General features: G+C 44.8%; 1 long non-coding RNA gene across 1 annotated transcript in view; it reads right to left on the bottom strand.

The window, feature by feature from the left end:
* Nucleotides 1-14,197, bottom strand: part of LOC310757703 — a 421,645-nt gene extending 407,448 nt beyond the window's left edge. Inside the window, exon 1 of the long non-coding RNA XR_014545431.1 lies at nucleotides 13,758-14,197. This is a non-coding gene — a long non-coding RNA (uncharacterized lncRNA). The remainder of the gene's footprint in view (nucleotides 1-13,757) is intronic.
* Between the last annotated feature and the right edge of the window lie 3,660 nt (nucleotides 14,198-17,857).

Here is a 17,857-nt window from a genome sequence, read left to right on the forward strand (position 1 = left end):
CCAGATTATGCAGCTGCCAGCTCTCCCCTGTCTGACTAACATCAAAGCAGCCTCTCCATTCCTGGCTGCTTTCTGCAGTTAGCTGCAAACCTTCACTTAGAGCTGGCTCATTCCTGACAAGCTTGTGCTCTGAGCTGGTCTGCTGGAACATTGGTGTGGCCATGCCTACACCCAAACTTAAGTACCTTTGTCTGACAGCACAAGCAGGAGCAAGCCACAACTTCTACTTGGAAATTGTTGCTGTGCCAGCCTCTTCGAGCTCCTTCTGGTCCTGGGGGACAGCCAGTAGGGGATGGAGGGGATTCTGCCCCCCGCTCTTCAGGCACCGTCTCTCCTGCTGCTCCTGGAATGTTTTGTCTGTCCTCGCCCACATCCTGGCCACCTCCCCCTTCTCCAACTGCTCAGACTCCTCTCCATCCTCCAGCTCTGACCCCTAACTTATGGGAGGCACAGAATCCCATAAATGGCTACCTGCTTCCCCTGGATCAGCCTCTGGCCCTTGCTACCTCTTCCACTCACTCCTCAGAGTCAGTCCTTCTGATGCAAGTCCCTGACATGGGGCAAGGGAGAATTACCCAAGTCAGATGGAATTTTAGCGATAGTGCAGGGGGCTGTTGGGCAGAGGGGGTGGCACAAAACTTTCCATCTTCCATAAATTAAACTTCCATAAATTAACTTATCACACTTCTCCACTGTGGCTTGGAGTAGCTAGGAACTTGCACGCTCCCCAGGCTGCTCCTCCACTGCTCTGGGCCACGGAGAAAATCACTGGTGGAGGGCTAAAGGTGACGAAAAGCAAACTGAGTTTCTGGTCCATGGTGAGGTGGGGCACCAATACATCTCCCTGGGTGCAAGGGATTGGGGGGGGCCACCAATACAGCCACTTGCCAAGGGCACAAGGGAGCCTAGGTATGCCTCTGTATGTACTATTATTCATTTAAATGCATAGCTTACTCTCTCCCTAAGGCTCAGGGCAAGTAACATTCTTTCTCTGTGAACAGGGACAGCTGGTGCCTCCAAAAAGTTGTTCCAGGAAGTCTGTATGTTTCCAACCTAAGGCTTACAACAGTAATCATCTCCCTAGCGGGTAAAATGCCTTACATCAAAGTCCGCAAAATTGAACCTAAAATCTCACTTGTTTTCTTTTCCAATTTCAACATTCATGCCCTAATAACATTACAGACTCAAAAGGCAAATGACCACACACACACACACACACACACACACACACGGTTCCCCACCCCCCTTAAAACAAATATTAACTGAAAACTGAAATAAAGTTTGAATTGTATTTTGCTTGATGGGTGAATCCCTTTCCATTTGAGCCGAACCAGTTCACCCTGTCGTATTTGACATTTTAAAGTGTAGTTCCTGCAATGATGAATGACCACATAATTTGACAGCTGGTACAGAAAAACTGTGTTTCCCAAGGATCCGTTTCTGAGATCATAGGAAAGAAAACAGTGAAAGTATTATTTGAGGTAATAAAGAAGATTTTGTACTGGATTCCTACCCAGATAAGTAGTGTGTGAGGGGGGTTGTATTTGTGTGTCGCTGAGGTATGAACAGACTGTAAGTTTCATCAAAATGAGAAACTGAACCATGGGTACTTCCAGACTGTCACTCCTTTGGGGTGGGATTCAATCACATACAGTGGTACCTCAGGTTAAGTACTTAATTCATTCCGGAGGTCCGTTCTTAACCTGAAACTGTTCTTAACCTGAAGCACCACTTTAGCTAATGGGGCCTCCTGCTACTGCTGTGCGATTTCTGTTCTCATCCTGAAGCAAAGTTCTTAACCTGAAGCACTATTTCTGGGTTAGTGGAGTCTGTAACCTGAAGCGTATGTAACCCGAGGTACCACTGTACTGGCAAATTCCAGTTATGCAGTTGAAGCTGATTTGGAGCTCTTGTGCAACAAACCTGCACAAGACTTTTTGCAACAAGGAGAGCAATGGGGAAATGCACTTGGAAAATGTGGGGTGACACCAGCTTTGACACAACACTCTGCTTGGCATGCACCAAGAAATGATCTTCTGTTTGCTTTTCTTAAAGTGATAATGGAATCATAGAATCATCAAATAACAATGGTCTCTCCTAAGGCTATGGAAGACTATCTTGGAATTCAGCTGTACAGGTTATAGTGACAAGAAAGCAGAAAAGTTCATTCGTCGGGGGATGCAACTGAAACAAAGCAGGAGTAACACGTGAGGCAAACCATTAAGGTGTGCTGAAAATGCATTGCAAATGGGCTGGTACTCGCCACTCATCTCCTATGGCTTCTCTTTTTAACCATTGTCTCTGCTCATTACCTTTATAGCTGAGGAAGAAGGGGTTACTTCAGTGGCAGATGGCTCCTTCTGCACCTGTGTCACCCTATCAGCTCCCCACCTAGGTAATGGATTTCTTCAGACTCCATTGACTTCCATGTATACCTTGTTCTTCCAGCATGCTTCTTTTGCAAAGTGTAGATTCAGTGCTTATACTCCAGAAGGGCAATTAGACATTGTTTTCAGAAGACTATGGGGTATGATTTGGCTAAAAATTGGGTGAAGAAAAGAATGCGTCATATGCATTTCATTACAACCCTCCCCCCTCAGCCTTTCCCCAATAAAATTGAGCACCTGTAAATCCTGAAATTCTCTTGTCCTCTACACATGCCTTAGGACTGAAAGGCTGGGTGGAGATTCTTGCTTCATCTCATGTTTGCAGAAGTCATTGCAATCATTGGTTCGAAAGAGGATACGGTTTTTTGAAGCTTAACCATCTGTTGGGGGGCTTTGTCTGCTTCTGGCTGTGGTGGCTTGCAATTCTCAGCAGTGTTAGACTTTACTGGTTTTCTTTTTAGTCTAACAGACTTGTGTGTTTCTATGAGCGGTGCAGGGTCACCGAAATCTTCGAAAAGATGGATCACCAACAGTCCAGCCCTTTGGAGCTTGTCTTTATTGGCTAAAATTTGTTTGGTTGTAGACCAGTCCCTAAAGGTCACCACGGCTCTATTTTGGACCTTGTCAAATGAGAGAAATTTTATGTTGATAATATTTTTTGCTGAGACAAGGCCTCTAATGGCTAAGCCGATTTTCTTGAGAATATTGGCTCTCCATCATGCAAGTGTGGGGAAGCCTCTGTATTTGGAGAGGGGTAGGAAGCAATGTCTGCCTTTTTTGTTACTTCTGTAGCTCTCCCCCTCTGTGGCATTTTCTGCCGTTCACAGAGAACTTGAGGGAAGGAGGCTCCTGCTTGCTGTAGGTGAACAGGCAAAACAGATTTGTGGAGCCCTGGTCCTTAGTGCCAGTTATCAGCTGTCTGCTAACGTAAGCAGAGAGGAGCTGGGCAGCAACTGGTATGTATGGGCAGCTTTCTTTTTCATCCCAAGGTCCCTGGAAAGGAAATGGAAATGATGTCATTCCCTTCCCACAATTAACCCCAGGGGTATTTGCAGTTTCAGTTCACAGTGTGATGATCATTGGCAGTAGCAGCTCAGTTGCCGCGTTACCCTCTTCATTGAGTCATGGTTTGTTTGGGGGGTTTTTTGAAGAGGAAAGGATCTGGGTAACTAGAAAGAATTTGATTTTGGCACGGGATCTGGATCATGCGTGTGGGAAATTAATTGGGGCTGTGTGAATTGATCAGAATGATCTGACTCGAGGTGCTAATTTGTTGAAAAAAATGATTTGGGTGCTTTGGATGGGGAATTAATTGCCTTGCTTTCCATGAAATTCCAAATTTGCATATATGTATATAAATCAGTACATGCAATATTTATGCAAATTTGTGTCCCTAGGTCTGGGCCCAGCTCTTTTCAGGTCCTGGCAATGCCCCTGGTAGGCCCATTTTATATGGGGATATGTGTTCCCTGAGACATTCAAATACCACATTTTCAAGCTCTCAAGACTGCAAAACCAGGCGGATCTCTCTTTGGGACTTTTTAGTTTAAAGAAAAGGCAAGTAAAGGTGACATTATAGAGATTTATGACATTAGGCATGGCATAGAAAAAGTGTAGAAAGAGCTTTTGGAGAGGCTGAATGTTGGAAGATTCAGGTCAGACGAAAGAACATACTTCTTCATGCAGCCCATGGTTCAAACAATGGAATTCGTTTCCACAAAAGGCAGTAGCAGACTCCAATCTGGATGGCTCCAAAAGAGGATTAGACTAATTCATGGAGGATAAGGTTACTAGCTATGATGTCCATGTTCTACGTCCACTGTCAGAGGCAACGTGAGTCTGGATGCCAGTTGCTGGGAACCACAAGGAGAGAGAGGGCTGCTATGCTCAGGTCCTGCTTTTGGGTTTCTCACAGGCATGTCACATGCTAATCCTGTGCTGGACTAGATAGGCCAATGGTCTGATCCAGCACGTTCTTATTTTGTCCTTATTGAATGTGACGTGCCTTTAGTAATGTACAATTGTAGTAGGAACACATGTCAAAGGTAGAAAGACTAGCTTGTTTCAAGACGTACAAGGAAGGAGGGTGGTGATTATGTTGATTTTTAAAATAAAAAAACACGTTTTTAAAATACACTATAGTTTGCAATCTTACCTTGATGTACCCAAGGGCAAACATTTGTGTATATGTGTGTGCATTTCTTTCTTTCTTTCTTTCTTTCTTTCTTTCTTTCTTTCTTTCTTTCTTTCTTCATCTATCTATCTATCTATCTATCTATCTATCTATCTATCTATCATCTATCTATCATTCTATCTATCATTCTATCTATCTATCATTTCTCTATCTATCTATCATTTATCCATCCATTTGAATGCAGCATTTGACCATTGTTATAATTTTGGGCAGATGGCGCTCATGCTGCCATTCTGATTTGCCTTGGATTCATTTAGGGCAGGGGTAGGCCACCTAAGGCCCATGGGCCGGATGCGGCCCAATCGCCTTCTCAGTCTGGCCTGTGGACGGTCCGGGAATCAGTGTGTTTTTACATAAGGAGAATATGTCCTTTTATTTAAAATGCATCTCTGGGTTATTTATGGGGCATAGGAATTTGTTCATTCCCCTCCCCCCAAAAAATAGTCTGGCCCATCACATGCTCTGAGGGATGGTGGACCGGCCCATGGCTGAAAAAGTTTGCTGACCCCTGATTTAGGGCTTCAGTGCAGAAAGGGAGCAAATAAGTTTACTTTTGTGGTGGTGTCTGTCCTGCCTCTGGGATCCTTTGAAGACCTCCATTTGTTTGGACTATTAACAGACTTTCTGAGTGGATATTTATCTTCCTTGAAACTTTTATAGCAGGCGCACTGTGAAAAAAAGAAGAAGAGAAAATCCCTTAGCTGTTCTTTCTAACGGAGCGTTGTGCCAGGGCTCCTTAAGAGAATGTATTGCAACGCAGCCAATGCTCTTTCCTTTATTTGATCAGCCTCTAATACCTAACAGTTTTGTAAGTAAACATTTATAGATCAAATCAAAAGCCTGAAAAAGGAAGCACCCTGGATAGATTAGAAGCTAAACTGATCTAAATTAGAAGAGATACAGAGATAACCTTGCCTGGCTAAAAAGCATATACTATCGGTTGCACACAGATAATTAAATGAATGAGCCCTTTTCTATCGAACAACTGATGTGCGATTGATAAACTTAATTAATAATTAACTTTTTAATTAAATATCAATTTAAAACAAGTGTGGTAATATGCCATCCGCATTTAATTTAGCTGCCTTTTCTTCCTTAAAGGGCCATCATTAGGGTTACAGGTATCTGTTTAAAAACGCTGCTGTGCGCCTTGGAGGGAATGAATGTGTCCACTGGGCACTCGCCAAAGATGGTGGCGATAAACAAGAACAACCAAAGACAAAGGCAGTGTGCAACTTCAGAGACACAATGGAAGCCGTGAACGGACGGCATTTTGTGCTTCACTTCAGCCTGCTGCAACGAGATTTCCGAATGAATTTCAGCAGAGTATCTTCACTGCATTTCAGTGTGGACCAGGTGTTTCTTGGCTCCAACTCCCATCAGGAAGTTGGCCAATCAGGGATGATGGAAGTTGTACTCCAGAGAAACCTGGAGTACAGGTTCCCTATCTTGGACCTGGCCAGTGGGCTATCATGTGCTCTGAGGAGCTTGGTTGAAATTCTACTGGGTGTGAAGAGCAGCTTGGTCTACAACTCATTGCTATAACCATATACTGGTGGTCAGGGAATAGCATTCGTGGTATTCCCCCCTCCTTTCCCACTAAGGACCAAACTAGATGTCTCAGGGCAGCCACATTTATTTTCTTCATGTGTCTCAGCCCTGTTCATATGTAAAGCAGGGGTGGATGGGATGCTTCTTTCACATCAGGGCTGAGGAAATTGTGGCCTTCTAGGTCTTGGTGGGCTACAACCCCCAGCAAGCTCTTTTCTACAAGTGCTTTGATTCCCTAAAGTCCATTGCCTCTTCCCTTCTCAAGCTCACTGAAATATACAGTGGTTTGAGAAGTAGCAGGCTTTAAAATTAATCAAAGTAAAACCTGGTAAAAAATATGAAAGAGGAGGCTAAGAGTATATTACAAAATATATCCAGTTTAAGACTGGGGGAAAGGTTAAATACTTAGGGGTATGGTTAACAGCAAAGAATATACATTTGTATAAAGATAACTGTTTGAAAACTTGGGAGGATATAAACATTAATTTACAGATATGGAATAGAATGAAACTTTCATTGCTAGGTAAAGTGTCAACCATAAAAATGAATGTATTACCGAAGATGTTATTTTGTTTCAATCATTACCGGTGATTGGCAAGACAGTAGGCTAGTTTCTACACCATGGGTTGGCAAACTAAGGCCCAGGGGCCGGATCTGGCCCAACTGCCTTCTAGATCCGGCCCACGGACGGTCCAGGAATCACCGCGTGGATCGATGTGGATCTGATTCTGATCGTTCGGACTGCGTCATTCCCCCCCCCACTGCAGCGGCGCCTGCTCCCTCCCTCCTCCCGGCTTCTCCCCGCCCTGTGGAGGAAAAGGGCTGGGCCTTGATTGGTGCCAGCAGCAGCAGCAGTGTGATCGCTCGAGTGGCCACCATTTAAAGCAGCCCCTCTCCGGAGCCCTTTCGCGCGCTGCTCATCGTCCCACCGCTGTCCGGCCCCCCACAAGGTCTGAGGGACAGTGGACTGGCCCCCTGCTGAAAAATTTTGCTGACCCCTGTTCTACACACTCACACAGCCATCTGTCTACTGCTTTAGGTTTCTATCTCTTGCACGGCCACATTGCCACAAGGCAACAGAATTGGTTTGTGGGGGTTTTTGTTCCTGTTTTTATCACGTATTTTGTTTTTGTTTTTTATAAATTTTTTATTGGTTTTTTAACACATTTTAAAGAACAAGACTAGACAATACATAAACAAACAAACATATAAACACGTATAATTTCTTAACATTTTTTCCTTGAACCTTCTTTCATCGACTTCCCCATACCTCCCTTTTCTGCATCCCTGTTTTAAATCTTTCTAGCAACTCCTAATTTCAACTTGTGACACTTTTTTTTAAAAAAAAATCTTTTTTCTCATGTCCAATTGTTTGTCCCTGCAATTCTATTTTACATAACCCAAGACATTTTAACACTCATTAATTTTGCAACAGTTCTTAAGATAAACTTTAAATTTCTTCCAATCTTCTTCCACCGTCTCTCTCCCTTGGTTTTATCACGTATTTTGTTCTTTTATATTGTATTTTTATGTTGTGAATGGCCTGCAGATGAAGGGCAGTATACAAATTTAATAAATATCATTTTAAAATAAATTTTAAAAATGCAACCTGGGTATGCAAGGAGCAGGGCCAGTGATGGGTGTGGCCTGTGGAGGAAAGAGATGATTCTGAAGACAGTTGTGAGGGCGAAATAAAGAGGTCTGGAGGGGCCACACTTGGCCCTCAGGGATCACCCTCGTTATTATTTTATTTATACCCTGCCTCTTCCTCCTGATGGCTTACAGAAAAAAAGCATTAATAACCAAAAACAGAAAAAAACAGTAAACAATTGAACGTTAATAGAATTAAAACTATATGCTTCTATAAAATATGTTCAAAATATACCAATTATTACAATAAAAACAGTATGGCACCAGCCCATTTATTAAAAGCAGTCCATTTCCAAAAGCCTGTTGAAACAAGAGCTTCACCTGCCGGCAGAAGGACAAGGAGGGCAGCCAGTCTAGCTTCTCCAGGGAGGGAGTTCCAGATAAGGCCTCCCCCCTTCTTTCGATTGCCATAGCCTTCCTTCAGACAAAAAAGAGAGGACCATCACCTGTCCGCCTAGCCTTCAATCTTGTCTTTGGTTCTAGGGCCTAGCAAAACAAAAGAAGCAAGCACAGGGGATGGGCAAGACCATCTTAGACCCACAGTATATTTCTTTTATTTATTTATAATTTTCATTTATAACAAAGAAATTAAAACAGTTCTTGCATATCAAACTTCGACTTCCATCCCCCTATTTCAGCAGTTCCATTAATGTACCCTCTTTGCCCCCCTTCCTGCATATCCCAATTAACTCTATATATTCTTTTCTTCAACTATTTCATATATGTTTTAGAAACTGCAAGTTTTTACAATAATCCTGCAGTAGATAGAGAGACGGCTGTGTGAGTGTGTAGAAACTAAAAAAAGTAAAGGTCCCCTGACAGTTTAAGTCCAGTCACGGCTCTGGGGTTGCGGTGCTCATCTCGCTTTACAGGCCGAGGGAGCTGGCGTTTGTCCGCAGACAGTTTTTCTGGGTCATGTGGCCAGGATGACTAAGCTGCTTCTGGCACAATGGAACACCGAAATCAGAGCAGCGCACGAAAACACTGTTTACCTTCCCACTGGAGCGGTACCTATTTATCTACTTTCACTTTTGGTGTGCTTTCGAACTGCTAGGTTGGCAGGAGCTGGGACCAAGCAATGGGAGCTCACCCCATCGCGGGGATTCAAATCGCTGACCTTCTGATTGGCAAGCCCAAGAGGCTCAGCCCACAGCACCACCCGTGTCCCTTTTGTGTAGAAACTAGATAAAAATTATTTTCTTTACTTCTCCCACTTTGCCTGCCCCCACCCCCCACTGGCAAGTGGCCCCCAGAAATTGCCCAGAAGGCAATTTGGCCCTTAAAAAGTGGAAAAGTTTCTCCTCTCCTGTAGTTAAGTTATTCCTTAGTCAGTCAGTTTCTCTGTCCCTGGTGTCCCTTTCTTACCTCCACGATCTACTTGAGACACACGATAATAGAGGACGGTGTAGGTTTTATTTGTTAGAGAAAACTGGTATGTGCCCTCTTGCCTCTGAAAAGATTTGGATCGGGATAAATTTTGCACATTTTTGCCAGTCAGTTAGCTTCACATGTGATTTCTATTATCAGAGACAAAAAAAGAAAGAAAAAATGCAATTCCTTGCTATCTGGTCATCCTATGTAACCTACTGAAACTTTTTTTAAAAAAAGAATTAATGGAGGATTTAGACTTGGACAGAGATCAATTTTTCTCTTACCCCCTCTCATGCCACGTTTGCAGGCACTCTTTCTGTGTAAGGCTTACAGATTGCCTCCTGTCGTTGGGCTTTTCTCCGTCAGCTGGAAAATGCAGCCCTTTCAGTGGCGCCATCTTGGATCAAGTAGGGAAATTTCGCCATCCAGCGAGGATGCTTCACTGATGAGAAAGGAATCTCTCTCTCTCCCTCACTGCTGTCTCTCATTAGGGAATGCACTTTGCATCTGTGCATCTGACGGGAAGATGCATCAGAGAGGTTTGCTACTGGCTACCGCTTCATCTCGGAAAGCCTCCTATGGAACAGAGGAAATAGTTGGGAGACGAAATCACAGAAAAGGAATCTTTCAAATCCTTAATGCTCGTTGGATTTTTCAGGGATACCCAAAGGATACAAATTATTGGCACCAATGCCTTATGGAAAGATTACAGTAAACTGCACAGGGTGCAACAACAAGGCTTTTCTCCATTTATTGTACAATATCTATCGCCAACCCAGTTTGTATATTTTGCTTTCTTTTGTGTAATCTTATCACTGGGTCTGAAAACGATGTGATTTTTTTTTTGGTTGGTTCCTTTGAGTAGCTGCCAAAAAAGCACTTACATTGGGAGTATTAGTGTATCATTTGGCTGCTGCATCACATAATGGTTTTTTTATGGCAAGTATTTAACCATGTTTTCATCCTGTGGGAAAGAGTGATGAGTCTGTTTGGTTAGAAGAAGAAGAAGAAGAAGAAGAAGAAGAAGAAGAAGAAGGGGAGGGGGGGGAAGGCTTGTGGTAATGTGGACATGCAAGAGATAGAAACCTAATGCAGCAAATTGGTTTCAACACAGAGAAATGAAGTAATCCAGATCCTGCATGCACGTTGCAATAGTAGCCTTTGACTTTCCCTTTCTCCCCTTCCTTTCTTTCTCTCATTGGAAAAAAAGGAGCAAGGCTTACGGATGTAACAGGTTACGAGGGAGAGTTTGGGGTGTGGAGGATAGCATAAGCAACCTGCACTTACGGAGGAAAATACCACTTAGTGAAGGCTACTCGGTCTCAGCACATGGTCTGAAGATGTGTGATGCAACCTTGCTCAAGCTAAGTGTGTCTGGGTCTGGTCATTGCCTGGATGATGAGACACTGTCTAGGAATCCTATGTACCCTGCCTTGCATTCACTGGAAGAAAAGAGAGTAGAAATGTAACACGTACATAACACGTCTACATAGAATGACTCTTGACTTCCATAGCTGGCCAGCCGTACTGTGGGGAAGGATCTAGGTGTCTTCTTAGGTGACCACAAGCTGAGCAAGAGCTGGCAGCGCAGTGTGGCCGCTTGAAAAGCCAATAGTCTACATAGAAGCATAGTGGTCTACATAAGCCCAGAAGAGGAGGCTGCTGGAGCAGGCCAGCTGCCCAGCATCTGGTTCTCACAGTGGCCAGCCAGATGCTTGTGGGAAGCCCACAAGCAGGACCTGAGCGCAAGGGTAGTCTTCCTTCCTTTCCAGCCATAGAGAGCCATTTTTGTCCATTTCGCCGTTGAGGCCACATCTTGAAAGCTCCATCTGGTTCTGGACACCACATTTTAAGAAGGATTTAGACCGATGAGAATGCAGTTGTGCTGCCGGCCTGCTCACAGGGGTAAAGAAGTGCAGCACCCTAGCCTTTTTGGCAGCCCCTTCCTCCTCCTGATTGCTCTTTTGAAATGGCATCTAAGTGAGGTGCAAGCAAGCCATGTGACATCCCAATGCAGATTAGATATCCATATTGCAGGGCTTCCGTGCAAATAGTCTGTCCAATCAAAAGAACAGAAGAAGAGCCTACTGGCCCATCTAGTCCAGCATCCTGTTCTCACAGTGGCCAACCAGGAAACCTGCAAACTGGACTTGATCGCAACAGCACTCTGCCCACCTGCGATTCGCTGCAACTGGTATTCAGAGCGATAATGCCTCTGATCATGGATCATTAGTGGCTTAGAATAATTAAGTAAGGGTGTATGGCTTTTAAATGTTTTTTTTTTAATGTTGCTGTATGTCACCCTGCCCCTTCATGGATCACCGCCTAGTCATGGCGAAGGGGCTTGAATAACTCCAAGAAGCTATGAATTATGCCATGGGTAGGCAAACTAAGGTCCGGGGGCTGGATCTGGCCCAATCACCTTCTAAAACCGACCCCCGGACGGTTCAGGAATCAGCGTGTTTTTACATGAGTAGAATGTGTCCTTTTATTTAAAATGCATCCTTGGGTTATTTGTGGGGCATAGGAACTCGTTCATCCCCCCCCCCAAAAAAAATATAGTCCGGCCCACCACAAGGTCTGAGGGACAATGGACTGGCCCCCTGCTGAAAAAGTTTGCTGACCCCTGAGCTATGCCGTGCAGGGCCACCCAAGATGGACTGGTCATAGCCGAGAGTTTAGACTCAATGTGATCCACCTGGAGAAGGAACTGGCAAACCACTCCAGTAATTTGCCAAGAAAACTCCACGGACATAAAAAAAGGAGAAGCTTTGAGAAGAAAGTGAGAGTTTCCAAGGCATGCTCTGGTCCATGGGGTCACGGAGAGTCGAAAACAACTAAGACGACTAAGCAACAATGTCACCCTGATGTTTTGCAAGAGGGTGGCATATACATCATTTTATAAATACATTAAAAATAAGGACACATTCAGACAATCCAAACATCAGTGCTATTTTTCTAAAAAAAGGGATACTGGAACTCACCAAGAATACCTCTCTTGTTCTCTTAGAATGACAATGGCGCCCACCTGAGAGGTGGCAGAACTGAGTCCCAGCGAGTTCCGGCTGAAAAAAGAGCCTTGCAAATGTCCAGGGTACATTGGTAGTTATTGTTAAGCAGAAAGGGGAAAAATTACCCCAGGACTGCTGCTGTGTCATGCTGTGCATGACTGTTGCATAGTAAAATGTGTGCCCTAAACTGTGTAACCACCTGAAGTTATCAATGCTTGCTGTAGTTATGTGTGTGCTGAATAATCTTTGTCCTACAGAGCAGCCGAGTTCTCTTCAGTAGCTGAGTGTTGTTTTCCTGCAGTCAAGTCGGTGTATATCTCACACTCCTTCAGATGGATGAAACAATCTGGTTTGCAAGGTTAGTGACCGATGCACCCTTGACCTTGCTCAGGTACATTATAGGCATTTGACACTATGAATTAACCAGAGACAAATAACTCCTACACCATTATCCTCTTTTAACGGTCCCCTCACTGTTGTTGTGTCTGGCCATTCAAATCCATTTGTTTAATGCCAACAGAAACTTGACACTGATGGAGAGAGCAAAGTGAGGGAGATAAGTCTGTAATTTCAAAAGTGACATCTTAATTGGATGGAGTAATGCCTGTAGCAGGGACCCTGTGGGACAGTGGCCTTCGCTGATGTCAAAACTGAGAAGGAGCCAGCAGTATATAATCTGTATCTGGATTTGTTGAGCATTTGCGCTGATCTCTTTGGAACTTGGTCCTTCAAGTTCGAAATAAAGATCCAGAACTGAATCTAGCGCTCATGGGTGTCACGTCGTTTTTCCAGGAGTGGAGGGGAAGTCAATGCCTCAAATAAATAAATAAAACATACGTAACTAGCACCAGAGAGCAGGTCTAACACTGCTGGTGGATTGGGTAACATAGTGGTAGTGATGCTGAGAGAGATCTAGGTCTCATCCGCACTTACCTTTTGCCCTACACTTTCTAAGCACAGGTCCATTCTCTTGAGCTTTCTAGGCACTTTCCCCCTGAAAACCTACTCTTTAATGCTGTATTGGGACAAAAGCAAATTCAGGTTTTCTGCAGATTGCCATTTGCTCCGATTCAGCAGGAAAGAGTGGGGGACGTGCCAGGAAAAAAAAGGGGGGCCCTCAAAAATGGTGATTTAAAGCACAGACCTGTGCCTAGAAATGTGGCACAAAAGGAAGTTTGGATTAGCCCCATTAGAAACTCATCTTCCAAGTCTACCCCACTGTTGTTTCTCAATGGGTAGACCACCTGGACCCAGCATCCAAACAACCATCTTTGTCACTGGAATCTCAGGTGGCTTCCGTGACTAGGAGCCACAGCTGGTACATCAACTATGGCCACAGGAGCCCAACTCCTAGGGGTCTTCAGGCCCCCCAATAAAATATTTGAGGGCGTCAGGGGAGCTCCAAAGTTGATGTGCTTTTTTCATGAACGCCTCCCTTGTTCTCTTATAGAATGACAATGGAGCCCACCTGAGAGATGCTGGAGCTGAGCTCTGGTGAGCTTCAGCTGTATTCTGCTGTGGTCAGACCTCACCTGGAGTACTGTGTCCAGTTCTGGGCACCACAGTTCAAGAAGGACACTGAAAAACTGGAACGTGTCCAGAGGAGGGCAACCAAAATGGTCAAAGGCCTGGAAACGATGCCTTATGAGGAACGGCTAAGGGAGCTGGGCATGTTTAGCCTGGAGAAGAGGAGGTTAAGGGGTGGTATGATAGCCATGTTCAAATATATAAAAGGATGTCACATAGAGGAGGGAGAAAGGTTGTTTTCTGCTGCTCCAGAGAAGCGGACACGGAGCAATGGATCCAAACTACAAGAAAGAAGATTCCACCTAAACATCAGGAAGAACTTCCTGACAGTAAGAGCTGTTCGACAGTGGAATTTGCTGCCAAGGAGTGTGGTGGAGTCTCCTTCTTTGGAGGTCTTTAAGCAGAGGCTTGACAACCATATGTCAGGAGTGCTCTGATGGTGTTTCCTGCTTGGCAGGGGGTTGGACTCGATGGCCCTTGTGGTCTCTTCCAACTCTATGATTCTATGATTCTATGAAAAAAAAGCCCTGCTCATGCCTATTTCTTTTTGTGTGTGTGATTTACCAGTGGCAACCACAATGCTCATGAGCATATCCCAAAGTTTTCAGGAAGCATCTGAGTTTTTGCTGTTGGTTGATCCAGACTAAAATTCTGGATTTTTCTTTGGACATACCACTTGCCCTATGGATATCTGGTTGGAAAGCTTTTAATCTCAAGGTCTTTTCATCTAGAATGTCCATATAGTTCCTATCAGTTCGTAAAGCCTTATCTGCCAGATTCAAATGTTGTAAACCTCTCAGTGCCTAACTTATTTGCTTTGTAAAGATGAAGGGAATGAATTGACCATGGTCCAGTTTGTTCACATGCATTCTGTTGGGATAGTGAAGTCTACATCTGATCCTTCCTAAAAGGACCCCACTCAAACATTTTGCCTACAATCACCCATCCCTAAGCTCCTATGTGTAGGTATGTAGTCCCTAAAGCCTATAGGGCAGGTGTTCAGAATCTCAGGCCCAGGGCATAAGTGACTCTGCAGGTGTTTCTATCTCAAAACTCTATCCAGACCACCTCTCAAGGCCAAACCTTCACTGGACATGCTCTGTGCCCTCCTATAGTGATTCTACTTGGCTGGAATGTGCCCTTGAACTGTAATAACACCTCTCAAAAGCCTGGCTGGAGAGTGGTGCATGTCTGAACACAACCAATGCTGATATGTGGCCCCTGGAAGTTTGTCCATGAGTGTATGTGGCCTTCAGGGTGTTAAAGGTTATCCATTCCTGCTGTAGAAGATGTTGAAATACTCTACAAATCTAGAGTAAGGTAAAGGTGAGGTAGAGCAGGCACAAAGCTTGTCATCAGTAAGTTCAATCTCTCTGCGTTCATTCTTCCTCCCCTAACTTGCCCAAAGTAGGTTTGGGAGCTTGCCCATTCTGTATCAAGGTAGACAATAATGGAGTATTCAGAGACAGGAGCAGAAGTACTTTACAGGGTTAAAAAAACAACAACAACTCAGCAGGACCTACATTCTTGGCAGCCAGGACAAATATCCCATTTGTCTAATGGGTGGGCCAATGGTGGCCACATCTGCAAGAGAGGGGACTATTCTAATTGTCTTTCAAGGAAGTCCACAAAAGTTACTTGCATATTCCAAAAAAAATTATTATTTTGCCTGCCAGCCTTCCAACAAATGTGGCAGCTATTTGGGGCAGAATATTTAGCTGGAAACCACTACCCCAACTTTTTGCCAACCAACTCTCCCCCCTAAAAAAAACCTAACCCTCTACACCCATTTGCTTGGTAACAGCTTTCCCTTGCCACAGGCAAACAGCTCGGTGACTATTTTCAAGGCCGAAATGTATGTGGCCATATTGTGAGAACTGACTATCTAAAATCCACAGTGTAGCTAATGGTCAGGTTGCCCTTTTGCTGGCAGGTGTTGAAGTTCAGCAAGCCCCCAATGTGTGTTTGTGTGTGTAGAAATTCAGCCCATCCACACCTCCGTTTCTAAATCTTACCTTGGGCTGGAGGGGAAAGAAGGCTCCAGATTGGAAGCGATAAATCCGGCGGATGCCTTCGGAAGGCACACAGAACCCACTGCTGTCAAATTAGTTAGTATGCTGCAGCTGCAGCTCCTGTGCCATCTTCATTCACCTTAGAAATGTGGAGTTTGAATGGTTTATCTCTATTAATCACCAGCTCAAGCAGCTTTGTGCACCATGGGCCGCAGATAATTAACTTCACTATACTGCTTGTCTTATCAGTATCAACCTCTTGTCCTCCTGTGAAATAGTTAAAACCATCAGCCCCTTTTTACTTTTCCATTTAACTCTAATGCTTTAACACTGATGTTCTAAATGGCCCGCGATTCATACTTATTAGACAAACCTTTCTTTCGGCATCTCTTATATTTTTTGATAATTGGCCATGTACATTTCTAAGGAGCTCAACAGCTTTTCATGCCACTATACTAATAATTAAAGCTTTTCCCACAGCCTTTCAGATTTCTCTTTACCTTCTTCCCTTTGATAAGTATAATTTGCTGTTTAATTTGAAAAAAAGAGAGACGGGGGGGGGGGGGAGAAAGAGAGAGAGGGGGGAACAAGAAGGTAGATGAATGGAGGAAGGCTTGCTTGACAAATAACTCACTCTCTTTTATTATTTTTTAACTCATTGTCACTGCCTCCTGTTTCCTCTTCCTTTACTCCACACCGAACAATGTTTGCCTAACATCGGCACACTATATTAATCCTTGGAGCTTGTGAGGTCTGTACTCAGTCCTTTGCACATATTCTTGGGGTTTGTTCACATTTTAGAGCGCACTGAAGTCTGTTTTTTTCCTGTTGTGCTTCAAAATGCTTCCCTCTTGCTCCCTCCCAAGATGTTCACATCACCATGGGTTCCTTGTGGCTGATTCGTTTCAATGTGTGTTCACACCAGTGGACATTTACAGGGCAGTACAGTCGTACCTTGGTACTTGAATGCCTTGTTACTTGTACATTTTGGCTCCTGAATGCCACAAACCCGGCCGTCAGTGGGGGAGTAAAGCGGGGGGCGGGGGAGTGCACCGCCCCGGGCACCATCGGAGAGGGGGGTACCATCACGGCCTCCCCCTAGACATGTGCTACGCCCCCCCCCGCCATGCCAGGCGCCATGCCCGTGCAGGCAGCACACCACGCCCCCGGATGCATGCCACGTCCCTTTGGGACGCATGCCATGCGCCCTGTGGGCAATGTGCCATGCCCCCGGGACACATGCCACACCCCCGTGGGCGGCGTGCCACACCCCCAGGACACACGCCAGCCACACCCCTGTCTGCTTTCTGCCCCTGGTGCCGGAGCATGCAGCTTTTTCACTGCCAGAAGTAAGTGTACCGTTTTCGAATGTTCTTTGGAAGCCAAATGTCCAACATGGTTTCCATGGCTTCCGATTGAGTGCAGGAAGGACCTGCAGCCAATTGGAAGCCACACCTTGGTTTTCGAATGGCTCCGGAAGTCGAATGGACTTCTGGAATGGATTAAGTTTGAAAACCAAGGTACAGTGGTACCTTGGGTTAAGTACTTAATTCGTTCTGGAGGTCTGTTCTTAACCTGAAACTGTTCTTAACCTGAAGCACCACTTTAGCTAATGGGGCCACCTGCTGCCGCTGTGCTGCCGCTGCACGATTTCTGTTCTCATCCTGAAGCAAAGTTCTTAACCCAAGGTACTATTTCTGGGTTAGCGGAGTCTGCAACCTGAAACGTATGTAACCTGAAGCGTATGTAACCCGAGGTACCACTGTACCACTGTACTTTTTTCACCCCATCCACCATTCATGCATGTATGTTTTATTGATCTCATCTGCACACACTCAATGGTTTGAGAGTCAGAGAGTCACATCTGGATGTGACGTTGCCCCTGTGCTCTGAAGAAGCATTTTGAATTTGGTTCATTCCCACAATGACATCACCACTGCAGGACTACCCACAGCAGAAGAGGCAGCTTTGGAAAAGGGGTTCATGCTTTAGCGAAAGATGAATTTGCTTCAACTTGTGGATTCCAATCGCTGTAAATCGGGGGTGGGGGTGGGGAGAGCGCCCCATCAGATTTCAACCACTTTTCCCTCCAGAAAGACATAGGATGCATTACTGAGAATATCATCTGGACATGGATTATGTGACCATACCCTT

Source organism: Podarcis filfolensis (assembly GCF_964270895.1).
Source record: "Podarcis filfolensis genome assembly, chromosome: 2".
Taxonomy (NCBI): Eukaryota; Metazoa; Chordata; class Lepidosauria; order Squamata; family Lacertidae; genus Podarcis; species Podarcis filfolensis.